We start from the raw sequence: 11,296 nt of genomic DNA on the forward strand, positions 1-11,296 counted from the left end.
GGGCGGCTAGGTACTCGGGAGTGTGTCGTGTCCCCCCAAGATGCCCCAGCCTCCTGCTCCGCTGCAAAGGACACTGGGGTCATATTGCCCCCTCCTGGGTCGCAGAGCGCCGGCCTCCTCGGGGACGCAAAGTGGCAGATGCCAGCAGAGTCCCTGTATCCCTTCCCCCACTCTTTCGGGCCAGGGGCTCAAGGTGGGCCCCTGGAAAGGGGCGAGGCCGGATTAGGGCAGGGGGCGGATCCCTCGGGGCGCGCGGGGAGCCGAACCGCCGACCTGCCTCCCGCCGCCGCCGCACCCCGGAGCCAGGCGATCCTGCTATAGATAGTAACAGGGAAGCGGCTGTTTACAGCAACACTGCGCCGCCAGGGCTGTCTCCAGGCGACGCCGATCGGCCGGGCGCGCCGTCCGCCCGGCCAGGCCGACCTCCCTTCTCGCTCCCCCGGGGCCTCGGCCTCCCCAGCCCGGCTGCGGCCACTCCCGCCGCCTGACATCATCCTCCGGGTCCGGGGGCTGCATGCGGCTCGCGCGCGGCGGTGCGCTAACCTCCATTCTTAGAGATGAGAACCCGGCGGGAGCTGGGAGGGCAGGGAGGCGGGGATTAGTGGAACTGGGCCACTTGCTATTTTTGCATTCCCTGTCACAGGCAGAGGTGAAAACAGAATTTCATCATTGTATGTCACTAGTTTATGTTGGTGGGAATTCAGGCGCTTCCCCCCCCCCCCTCATTTTAAAAAGGAGAGAGAGAAGGAAAAACACATTATAAACACAGACTTCTCAAAGATGCCCTGAATCCAAAAGCCATTCTTCGGCCTTCAGTTCTCCCAATTCTCTCATCTGTCAGGCTACTTCACCGCCCTTGATTATTTAAAAAAAAAAAAAAAAAGTTATGGGAGCTGAGGGCAAATCCATTTTTATTAGCTCAGATAAAGTAGGTCAAGCTTTGAATTCCTGGGTCTGGCCTTGCCTTCCACTCACAACTGGATCGCAGGCCGCTTAAGAGAAAACCTGGAATGATTTCATTGACTTCCCCTTCAGAGTGTGAATCAGCTCAGCCCAGCACCTAAAGGGTGTATCAAGATTTTATATCCAGGATTTATTCCGTATATCACTTTGCCAAAAAAAGAAAAGGGGTCTTTGGATGAACCCGGCTCCTCTCCAATAGCTTAACTCTTTCCTTTCTGGCACCATTAATACAAGAGTTTTGCAGACTTAATAAATCCATCCTCTGGAAAGGACAGAGCCATGAATCCATAATTCTTTCATCTATTTGTCAGAGAACTATTGAAAGTCTCCTGTAGCCATGCATTCCTGTGAGTGCTGGGGGCTAGCACTTACTATAATGAACAGAGTGAACCGTCCCTACCCTCTGAGAGATTGCGGTCTTGGGGAGAAGACTGACAAATTCGGTAGAGAATTGCAGAGCAGCACTAAGTGCCTGGACAGAGGTAGGAACAGGGTGAGATGGAACACAGGGGGAGGATTCAGAGAGCAGTCTCAGAGGAAGGGACTATAGTACAGAGATGGGACCTGGATCCACTGTCCCCTGGGAAATGACACGATCAAGACTGAAATGCCAGAGATCTGCATCTGTGATCATTCTAATGTACTCTCACCTCTCAATCCATTTCAGGGCTGCAAAACCACATTTTTCATATGGAGCTCACATGGCGTCACCTTAAAATAGAGGGAAATCAGAACTGACAAGTGAAATTATCTTTGCCATTTGCCAAGGTCAGGGTGACTTTGAGACAGATGTGTGTTGCCTCTGTGAGCAAACATAGTGCTGCCTTCCAGCAGGGCAGGGATTCTGTGCTCTGGACAAGTCTGAGCATATAAAACCCAAACTTACGCAGTTTGTGATTATCTGTGTGCTGAGTTCCTCCTATTTGGGGATCCAAGAGTGAAAAGGAGGGTAGAATCCTGTATCTGATTTTAACCCAAACTGAAAACAAATCTATCTCTCCTCAACAGTTGTTCCTTATCAGATGGAGACTTTTCCTATTTTGCACTTTTCTGGCATTTGAATTAAGAGACCTGACCCACATCAAGCATTTGTTCAGTAAGTCTGGAAGTCAGTGCACATTGTTTCGCCTGGTGTGATTGCAACATTAAGTGAAAGGCTGCTGTCTGTGCCACCTACGTAAATGCTGCCGCACACAACCCGTCCCCAGCATGCAGAAGTAGTTATTTATTTGGGGAAGTGTGGTCCAGCGGTGTAGGGTTGTGGTCAGAGCACGGGACCAGAAGTCAGGAAGATGTGCATAGCAAAATCAACTCCTTCAGGAACTTGGGGAAGTCGCTTCTTAGCTTCGTTTAATATCTACACACTTGGGGCCTTTGTCTTTTTCACATACCGATATTCACTTAGCATCTAGCACAGTGCCTGGTCCACAGGGGGTGTTCAGTAGGTATCTCTTGAATGGACGAATGAATGAAGGGAGGAATGAATACCTTCACCCAAGCAAGGCAAACATTGTCCTTTATGGGTCCTTAGCAATCAATGGATGGGGTTCTTTAAATCTTTGGAAAAGCTGAACAGGCTGAGTCTTTTATTCTTGGGTATGAATAGGCAGAAATTGGGAAAGAGAAAATAACAAGATGTGAAGGCTATTTTCAGCTGGTGCAGGCTCTGTGTCTAAAGAACACCCCAGCGGTTCGTGATGAAAGATCAAACTTGCCCTTGTCATCGAGCCCCATGATAAAGACAGCCAGTGCCCATACATAAATGCCACATTGTCTGCAATGACAATGACCATGTTACCACCACCCTCTAATTTATTCACTCTAAATGTCTAGACCCAAGAAGGAGAAGCATTCCACCATTCCTGCAGGACTCACACTCACACATGACACCCAAAGGAGGGCTTTAGGGGTCAAGGTTACTCAGCCTATGGCTCAGACAGTGAGCAAGAACACTGCTCCTATTTTAAAACAGTGGAGGCACAGGATTATCACCACCATCACTACACACACACACACACACACACCACTGCCACCACTAATTAGTACTAGGGATTTAGCCTCTTTGGAAAAAACTTTTCCTTCTGAACAACTCTTGGCTCTTTGACAGGAGATGATGATTCAAAGGGATCCCCGTCCTTCTGCTAATGTGAGCATTTACACAAAGCTCCGTGTGGCCCCTAGGATATACTCCATCTGGAGCTGAGGAAATTGAGGAATAGTTATGGTGCCAAAGAATGACACCTTTTTCAGTCCAAGCTGGCAGCATTTTTCACCACAGCCAGCATCATCGGACTGTCATTGTCAGGCATGCTGAGTCTTCCTGCATGGGCAGACAAGCAAGTCCTCTCCAGGCTCTCAGCTCCTTGGATGTCCTGAGCTGAACATCCACAGCTCTGATGGGACTCAGATGCTGGAATTCCAAAAGAACCCCATCTAGGTCACTAAACCTATAGGACAACACACCCTGAGCAAAACCCACAACTGCGGGACTCCCATCCAATGGGGAAAATCTCCGAGTCAGCATGGGGAGGGCCCCACATCGCCAGAATGGGCTGCCACATGACGTGCTCCAAGGCATTAAGACATTTCAAGCATAGTTTACGCCACTTTATCCACCACCTTGCTCAACAAGAAAGATCTTTAAGAGAGACAGTAAAAAATTGTGAAGAAAAAAAAAAAAAAAAAAAAAATCCTCCATCTAAACCAGGAAACTCCTGACTATTATGTAGGAATTCAGAGTTATGCTGCCTTCTGATCTACAGATTAGAGTCTCATTTTCAGATGGGAACATTTTTGGTCTTAGTTTAGAATTTGATTGTGTGCTACAAGAAAACTTCCAGAGGCAACTCCAAGCTGAGGTCTGATTTTCCCCACTGCTATCTTACCTGGGGCGTCAGTGAGTTAGAGTTCACTGGTAAAATCCCAAAAATGACTCTACAGAAGCTTCCACCTTCAGACTCCAGCCCACCCAAGATGAGAGGTAATCAATTAAGATAGGGACAGATCTCATGCTGGAAGTCTACTGCCCCCCACCTTATGAATTAAATCATAACCCTGAACCCTAAATCATAAATCCCTCCAAACCTGTTTAGTGGCCCAGTTACGGAATTACACTAAGAAAAAAAATCTGTACTCTTTACTGAAGTCTACCAGGTATATCATCCAGCCTCTGTCTAGCTCTCCAACCTCATCTCGAACCACTTTCCCTCCTTGACTCGACTCCAGCCACACTGGCCTTCTTTCTGTTCCCCAAATGTGCTAAGCTGGATCTGTAGCTGGGACTTTCTACCCACTGTTCCCTCTCCCCTGCCCCCCAACCCGGATCTTGACGTATTGACTCTTCCTTAATGTCTGCACAAGTATCAATTCTCCAGGAAGCCCATCCTGCCCCCATCCAATGTGGCATCCCTCAGTCACTTTCTGTCATGTTACCTGGTCTTATTTTCTGTCTAGGACTTATCACCATATTACCCTATTTGTTCATTTATATACCCTTTCATTGCCTTCCCTACTAGGCCATAATCTCCACAAAAGCAGGAGCCTTATCTGGTTTTTTTTTCAGTAGGAAACTATCCTTAGTGGCTAGCTTCTTGACAGTAGAAGGCACCCAATAAGTTTGTGGAAAGAATGATCATTAAACAGAAACTCATCCTTTATTGTCCTTGTGGTTGAAAAGGCAGTATGGATTTTCTTTTTGGATAAAGGGGCCTGATGGGTGACTTCTTACCTATATCTTCCACAAGTGAGCAGAACCAAAATCCTGTCAGCACTTTCTTTATCAGGCATAATAATTTAGATGCTTACAAAACCCATGGGCACACCCATTCTGGGAACTGTACAGACCCATCACATTTGCTATCTAAATGCTTCTACTACTACCTGTCCTATGAGAGGGTACGGGTGCTACAGTTTTAAATCCACAATCACCCCATCCAGAACAGTGATAAGCACAACGAGAAATTTGGTCTAGGGCAGGTTATCTCCAAATTCTTTCTTTTTCACAAAATCAAGTTAACACTACAAGCAACTTTTTATTTTTTATTTTTTTAAAGATTTTATTTATTTATTTGACAGAGATCACAAGTAGGCAGAGAGACAGGCAGAGAGAGAGAGAGAGAGAGGAAGGGAAGCAGGCTCCCTGCTGAGCAGAGAGCCCGATGTGATGCGGGGCTAGATCACAGGACCCTGAGACCATGACCTGAGCTGAAGGCAGAGGCTTAACCCACTGAGCCACCCAGGCGCCCCATACAAGCGACTTTTTAGAAAATATTTGGGCACTTAAAAAAAAAAAAAAAGAAAATATTTGGGCATTAAGTTTAAAAACCCAACTTTTTGTTGTTGTTGTTGTTGTTGTTGTTTATAAGCACTACAAATCGGGCCATAATAAAATGTTTATGGCCCCAATACTAAAATGATTATGGTACCCTCCCAAGCGGCTCAAAATAAAGATAATATTAAATTGCAAAAATAAAATTTTATTTACAAAATAAAACTAACCAGTATGCTGGAATAGGGCCTGTACATGAATTCATGAGGGAGGAAAAAAATCGCTGGTTCCCCCAGGAACGGTGCCTTGCACAGGAACAAGCCCTCAATAAATGAGGTTAGAACAACAGCTACAATTTTCCCAGTGTTTTCTAGAATGCCCCTTACCCCCATCCCTGCCCCAGTCCTGGCCTCAGCATGTGCTCTCTTGGCTTCTTGGGCAATCCAGCCATGACTGCGCATGCGGCTAGGGCCAGGTCAGTATTTGTTGAGTATTAGACTTGCACTGGACAGGCCTGGAGTATCACATACTGCGGGATCACCTGAGGCCTGAATGTGGGGCCTGACTACATCAGCGCTCTCTGGGCGGGAGCTGATCTTCAAGGTTACATCAGAGTGTCATGTGTTCCTGCCCAGTTCAGATCGCTCAGCTCGGTGGCTGGGAACAGCACCCACAGGATTCTTCATTTGCATCGTTTGGCAGAATCATTCTGTTCTCCCTCCAGATGAATCAGGTGGTTTGGAATAAACTCTAGGTAAACTGTGCACAGGGTATGGGTGAAGAAGAATCTTCGCTTTCCCTGTGAATGGGACACTTCACGGTAGGCGGGGCTTTGGGTCCCTTGGCTTCTATAACTTTGCTTACCCAAGTCAGGTTTTGTGAACCAGGGCTTCATCCAGCTGGTGTCTGTCTGAGCTTGGAACTTGGAAAAGAGTGAAGCAAGGGGTTGTGAAATAGGCGGGGGAGATGGAGAAAACCTAGTGTTCTTCAAATAGCGCTCCACTCCCTGGCCTGCCTGCTAGATTAGCAGGCTCACGGAACAGCAGCTCTAAGCCACAGTGAATATTTCAACACTCCTTACCCATTTCTGGCCCGTGTGGTAAAATGACCAGAGAAGTACTTTAAAAAAATGAAAATAATAGTAGAGAACTCCGAAGCATTTCAAATGAAGTGATTTTAGATGGTATGTTTAGATAAGAGCAGCCCCGTGGTGTTTCTATCACACATCTGGTTTGAGATTAATTTAGTTGTAGTCTTATCAGATAGCTCTCTTCTGCTTTCTACTTTTCCACTGGTTTCAGAATCCCCTCCAGGGAAGAAAGGGGTTTCACATGCCTCAAATTATTATTACCTTGCATAAGAGCCAGAAAAAACAACTATCTGCGGGTACTAGGTAAAACCTCTACAAAGTTCATTTTTTCCCGTAATCAGATAGCACAGGGATGATTATCCTATCCTTTATTCGTTGTTCAGTACCTTTGCTGAGCATCTACTATGTGCCCGTCCCTGGAATTCCTGGTACACGGACAAGCTTCCTGTTAAAGTGAAGCTCATAGTCCAGTAATGTAATAGACAAGGAAACAAACAAAAATAACAGATCCACGTGAGTGCTGGGCAGGTCATGAAAATGGAGGGATGTGTTGTGAGCGTTTGGATTAGGTGGAAGGAGGTGGCTTTCATCATGAGAAGTACATGACAAGAAGGAACCAGGCATGGAACAGAGCATTCTGGGCAGAGGAGATGCTTTCCAATGTAAAGTTAAGTACCGGGAAACATAACTGTTGATTTTCCCAAATCTCTGGACCCAGCAACCCTCTGTCCTTGCCATGTGCACCCCAAGCTCTAGTGTCTGAGTTGCCACTAAACCGTCTCTCCCTCCCCCAGGCAATAGCACCAATATTTGGATCAGTGCTACCAAATTGGGAAATGCCTCAGCTCTTCCCACTTTACTTTTCTCCCTAGCCGTCACTATGCTTCAGACAGGGAATGGATACGTCTATTTCATTTTTGTGCAGTAGCGACCCATATGGAGACTGCTTATAAACGGCTCCACTCTAAAACTAGTGGTTGGTAAGATCTCTCTCAACAGCTTAGAGTTTTCACTGAAAGCCCTGGAAAATAGTGACGTCAATAGCCTGAAACCAGACCCTGAGGTCTTCCAGGACCCTTTTTCAGAGGAATTTGAAAACAGACACATTCCATTTTGCCCTGTGTTAAAGAGCTATTGATAATAAACAGAATTCAGCTTAGAATGTGTGCCGTAAAACAGCAGAACCCTGAACCAGCCCCCCTTTCTCACCCAGGGCAACACTCTGCAGGATTCTGCTGATATTCACACGGGGTTTAAGCAAGAACATCTGGGAAGTTCATGGGGCACTAACATCTCAAAGCGTTAGTTCCTTGAATTCTTTGTTATTCTGACTGCACGAAGACCAATCCCCAAGCCATTATCAGAATCCACCCACCTTCAGTTCCCATAAATATTATGTCTACCCAGAACTATGTGAACTATTTCGTCGCTGGAATATGAACCGGGCTGTGAGACTTGCTAATGGGAATGAAATAAGAGGAGCATTAAAATCTGAAGGAGAGAAAATTCAGTAGCAAAGGGAAACATGGACTACGGGATTATGTATGTTTTGGGGAAAGAAGACAGACAGCTCAGTTCTCAGGTCTGGATTATTCAGCCCTCGCAGGATTATTTACATCCAGCCCTGAATGTATGCTGACACATTCCTGGGGGAAGGAGGGTGACTTTCATTGTAACACATTAAAAGAAGCTGAGTTCAGCTCTCCGAGGTCGTTCTTGTAGTTGGCACTCCTTATTCCTGCCAGTGGAGCGCTAGGGAAACGGAGGCAGCAACTGTCAGTGATTTCCTGGGAAAGAGCCAAAGAGGCAGCCGTGGCTATGCGGTCTGGAGCTGAGACTGAATTCAGTTTGTGGGCACAGCTCTGATGCCGGGGCCATCTCCCATCGTTGGCAGTCCTAGCACATTTGTGAAAAGGCCCTGTAACCTGGAAAGCACCAATTACGTGTGCGTTACCAGTGTTAAACGGATGTTCTCTGCCCGCATCTCCCACACTCTCCTCAGTTAAACCTATTTTCTCCAAACTTCAAACCTGACATCGTGGGGTCCTCCTATGAGACTTCCCTGAGCACTCAGGCTTTGCATTTATAGCACTTACCACCATTTCTAATAATAAATGCTCAATTAGAAAGCGGTTGGGCTAATGTCTAAAAGAGAAGATCCACAAAGGTTGGGAATCTTTGTAGCATTCACTGATGAACCCCCAAACACCTACAGTAGGACGAAGATAAGGAACCGGTAACTCTTGATTGAGTTTGTTTGGTATCTGTCTCTCCACTCCAGGAAGGGAGAAAGCTTGCCTATTTCACTCATGATGGACTCGCTAGCCCCCAATAGACTATCTGGTCAGGTGGTAGCTGCTCAAAAAAATTCTTCTTGAGTGAATGGAAATAATAATAGCCAAAATGTTTTGGTGATTGCTCAGGGGTTTTGCCGAGTGTTTTACAGTTATTGCTATGTTACTTAATATTCACCCAAATTCAACGATATAAGTATATTATTATACCATTTTGGCTGAGTAGTTTCAGTACATTCTTAAAAATAATGATCTTATAATTCATTAACCCACAATGGATAATTGGGCTGTTTTCGCCCCAGTATAGTAGGTAAATAGTACCCTGGCGACCTGAATAAGTGAATTTATTTTCCTAGGTATCTAGCAGGGAGTGATTGATGAGAGAGAAACTCCGTATCCTGGGCCTTAATTATTCTTAAATTGCTTAGAATTAAATTATAGCCTCAACTTCTATTTACACTGAGTTTTGGAGAGAATATATATATATATATATATATATATATATATATATATATACACACACACACACACACACACACACACACACACACACACATATATATATATATAAAATGATACAATGCTGGTTGCATTGGGTTTATGTACAACCTCAAAATATCACAAAATATGTACAGTGTAGATGTTTCCGGTCCTAACCAACTAAGCTAACCTGCCGAGCAGAGTGTTTCCACTTCTGCCAGAGGAAACAGCAAACAGGAAAAAATTATGGGCCAAACCTTACCCAAGATGCTGGTTCAACTGGTTCTGCCAGTGTCTCCTGCACCTGCCTGGGACACCAGTTAGAAGGCGGGCTTGTTGCCTCCTCTGGGAACCATGCCGATCTCCACCATTCAGCCCCATCTGATCTGGCTGAACCAGGCATAGGGCAGTCAACATCCCACCTCCCCAGGTAATGCTGGAAGTGTTTGGGTGGTGGGGCTCAGTCCAAGCAAGGATCAGACCAACCGGAAACAAACTGACCCACCCCAGAGTGGACGCAATTCCAAAGGAAGTACTCAAAATATCATATTCCCACCATTGTGTTATATTCTTACCCATCCTGGTGAGATTATGTTACTCTCCTTTGCCAAAGAAACTGGTGATCCAAAGGTCCACAGTGCAAGGAGTGGTCAGTTTGATGAGGAAAATGGAACAATACTTGAATTAGATCTTATTTCTTGATTCTTCTGTCTGCTCTTCACCCCTGTCAACCCCACCCCATGCAGACCGAAAAGAAGAAAGAATGATCAGGAAAAGAAAACACCAAGCAGGGACTTTTCATAGAGCTGTACAGATTCCACTTGAAAGGGCTGTCCTTTAGTGTTGGATTAAGTCCTTTTGACGTCTGTAGTATTAAAACGTCCTCTTCTTTATAAAAATGATGGTGGTAAGAAATGGTCATTGCTTGGCAAAATTAAAAGCTGGCAACCTATGTCTGTGTACGAACTTTTTAAACATTTTGCCGGCCCCTAAAATCCAGCAGTGTGGGGAGCTCTGGGTTACTGTGCAGTAGTGTCCTCAGAGGCTTTGGGAGAGGTTAGGGAGGAGAGTCTCCCCACTTCGTGTTTGAGAGACCCCGCGTCTGCCGGGTGGGCTCTGACTAGCCCGGTTGCCAACTAGCACAACTGTGAGGGCGGACTTTGAGTAGAATGAATAATGTTCTCTACACTCCCAGGATCCTGTTCTTCCCATCTGCCTAAAACCCTAGTGCCCTCCTGTGCTGCTGTCTCACCTGTCAGGAAGGAACTTGTCTGATTACCTGAATTACATTCAACTTGAGTTTACCACTCATCAGAAAACTTGCATTTTAAAGCTAAGACCTGAAGAGAGTGGTAAATGCTTACTCCAAAGGCATATTCCACTGATAATGACATCTTAGGGACAGCGAGGGAGCATGCCTTGACATGGGCCACATCAGATTACACAGGTGGCCATTCGTCCAGCCTGCCTGTGAATCAAACCCAAGTACACCTTGACACTGCTCCGTTTACAGGCCACCTTGTCCAGGAAAACATTATAAAACTTGAATGCCTTCTGCTTTGTGGTTTTCAAAACCCTTTCATGAGCATTCCCTAATGTGACCCTCTTAGGTGAGAGGTAAGCAGGGCAAGTAGCTGTATCTTTGTTTCTACAACCAAGGAAAGCCAGACTTGAGGAGTGGGAGTTGAACAGCTGCAATCGGTCACGGCTGGGATGGATGAGGGGTACAATGTGCCCTGCACTTTGGTCTGGGAAGGCCAAGTAGGTCACTCACTGTTCCTCCTGGCCTAAGATGAGGCTTTTCTGCTATGAAACCGTAGTGGGTAGAGGCTCCACTCAGCATTTCTACATCATTTGGTATTTCCACAAGACCAACTGATAATCACTCTATCACTGTAGTCGTCTGAGGTCTAAGCAAACATGTAGGGTCATTGGGTTCTCCAAATCCCATTTTACAGACAAGGACATTAGCTGGGCAGATCAATAGTCTTGCGGTTTGAGGAAATCAGCAGAGCCGGACAGCACGGTCCTTAGGTTGAATTTGGTCAGCTAAATGGAGCGGCTCAGACAAACCCCCCAGGCGGGAAGGGCCTGTGAGTGAGTATGTGCATGCGAGCACATACTGCTGTTTTCAGTACCATCAAAACCATAATCCATTTGTTATTTTCTGGATTAAAGACTCCCAAGGCCACACACCATGGC

This window comes from Mustela nigripes, chromosome 13 (genome assembly GCF_022355385.1).
Source record: "Mustela nigripes isolate SB6536 chromosome 13, MUSNIG.SB6536, whole genome shotgun sequence".
Lineage (NCBI taxonomy): Eukaryota > Metazoa > Chordata > Mammalia > Carnivora > Mustelidae > Mustela > Mustela nigripes.